Here is a 2,500-nt window from a genome sequence, read left to right as displayed (position 1 = left end):
ACACAGAAAGACACACACACATAGCAGAGTGCTTTACAGGCTGTGTCTACACATGGATTACATACAATAAACACATGTTAAGGCACACTCCACTGAACACACACAATACAGCATCCCTCTTTTCTTCTCTCACACACACACACACGCACAGGTTCGGTCAAGCATCAAACTGATACACAAACTGCAAATGGCTGACTGTATGGCCACTTACTGAGAAGCACATCCATAAAAACACACACAAAACACACACACACACACACACACACACAGACACACACACACACACAAACCTCATATGTTATGGTTCTTGTGTTCTCATATTGCAAATCAAGATACACAGAAAGGAGGTCACAGCCAGACACTTATATGGGTTAGGCCTACATCAAAACATACAGTTACAGATAGCCTACTACTTTATGACCCACATCACACACAGTTAATGAATTACAGCAGGGCCACACACTGCTATGAGACGCCACAAATGCATATGAACACGCATTTTACACTCCTCTGCGCTATATGGGGTTGAGGTGGGTCTTCGGTGGAGCCCTTGAAACTGGCACTTAAAAGTAGCATGCATAAATAACCACATATTTTACAATTACTCTACTGCAAATAGCCTGCCACGCTACCTAATGAATACACCAACGTCCAAATTAGACTGAATTTGGGCAGCCTATATAGCACAAATTAGCACAGCAGTCAGGTTCAACAACTCAGAATTTTGCTGGTTTTAGCAAACTAGCTTCTACATTTTAATACCGCACAACGCCATCGTTTCTTTCGTCTACTAAGCAAGGCATACACCGATTTATGTTCAATAATATTTTAACCACGTCAAATGCGGGCCATTTTCTCTCAGTTCATAGCACCTGGGTGTTCTGGCGAAGTTATAAAGAGGAAGGATAATTGAGCTCCAGTAATACGGTATTAAGCAAGACACCCACAACGACTGTTCTGCATTTCCTCCGATCTTGCATGAACTGATATCTGACATGATCAAAGCCGTGATGCGCATATTCGTACATGAAATCCACACACGGGATATGCCATACAAGATTGTGCAGTGACCTACTTAAGGTCTATTAAATAACTTCAGATTCAGATTAACACCATTCTGATACGATATGGTCCTTTTCAGGCCGATGGTCAAGTCAGCAGAGTCGGAAGGGATATAGGAGGAACATACGACACAGGTTTTCGCTGCCGACAAACGCCTATTGTATGTTACACGTTTATTTAACGGTAACGTTACCAATAAACGGCGCTTACCGAGACACACCTAAGTCGCTATATTTTAGGCGCTGTTGTTACAACCAGCAATAAAATGTCTTTGGTCTAGCCATCTGGCTATTTGACAGCTGGCCAGCTAGCTATGCTACGTGTGAATGAAAAATACAGGTCGACTGGCTGCAATTGATAGCCTGCGCTAGCGCCCAGTTGACTGATCAATTAAGAGCTAGCTGGCTGGCGAGCTAGCTAGACGGTTTGATTTGCTGGATGTACCTCTAGCGCAGGCACTAATAGCAAGCTAGCTGTCTTGATTTTTCTTGCCATACGACAGATGGACCATTTTAGGCGACACCAAAAATACAGATTTACCATAAAGTTACATTGTGAGCATCATCTTGCAGACATGCATGCAAAATCTGATATGTCAAAATAACCGCTAACAAAACATGATTGCAAGCAGGCTAGGTGCCATTTATCTGGTCAAGCAATACATGATTTATGACTGTGCCCTACCGTGGTGTATGGAATCCACTGTAGCTAGCTTCAGCTAGCTAACTGGCCTGGCAAGAAAAATGTAGTTCTTTCTTCCCCGTTTTTATTCAACGCACACAAGTTGCATTGTCTTTCATATGGACTCCATCCTCGAAATGTTTGACGTTCTTCTCCGTTAACTGATCAGCTAACTGGTCGACTGGTTAGCTATCGCTGGCGGAGTCTCACAATTGATCTGACATAACCTATGGGAACAAGGAATACTCCCTGCTAGCTCGCTAAGTGTTAGCTCTCCAGTCAAGAGCCTAGCCTAATAATCAGCTGATTGTCAATATGAAACGAGTCACTAAATTAAACGAAACTCAATAGTCCATTGCATTTGTTGCCAGTGTAATTTAAATAATTAATTTGCGCTAATGCTATTCCTTCAAATGATTGCTGACACAAAACAACTGGCTACACCATTTCTATTTTTCCCTTTTCTATTTCATCCGCTTTTTGTTCAGAACTTCATGATGGCGGAACGGGGCGGGAGCCGACCGGAAAGCGGAAAAGTGTGAAAAAAACAGTAATTTCTTCTTTCTTCTGGTGCAGCAGAAAAAGGAAGAATTCAACCACCACTGTCGCCGACCATAGGCTTGGAGTTGTAAATACAAATGCGCGTCACTGAAATTACTTATTTATCTCACTCAACAATTAGTCAGCAGGTCTGTCATGCTTTCGAGATAATTTTTTATTCCATATAGAAATGTTAATACAATTGACTGTTTTGGTT

At 42.0% G+C, this 2,500-nt stretch overlaps 1 protein-coding gene across 2 annotated transcripts in view; it reads right to left on the bottom strand.

Moving 5' to 3' along the window:
• taok2b (TAO kinase 2b) overlaps window positions 1-2,259 on the bottom strand; it is a gene marked incomplete at its 3' end in the record, with an annotated part of 25,390 nt that extends 23,131 nt beyond the window's left edge. For both annotated transcript variants that reach the window (XM_080840130.1, XM_080840129.1), the window contains exon 1: window positions 1,747-2,259. The remainder of the gene's footprint in view (window positions 1-1,746) is intronic.
• Window positions 2,260-2,500: the final 241 nt, after the last annotated feature.

This window comes from Sprattus sprattus (assembly GCF_963457725.1).
Source record: "Sprattus sprattus genome assembly, chromosome: 6".
Taxonomy (NCBI): Eukaryota; Metazoa; Chordata; class Actinopteri; order Clupeiformes; family Clupeidae; genus Sprattus; species Sprattus sprattus.
The sequence above is the reverse complement of the archived record's forward strand: the minus strand, read 5'-3'. Positions and strand labels throughout refer to the sequence as shown.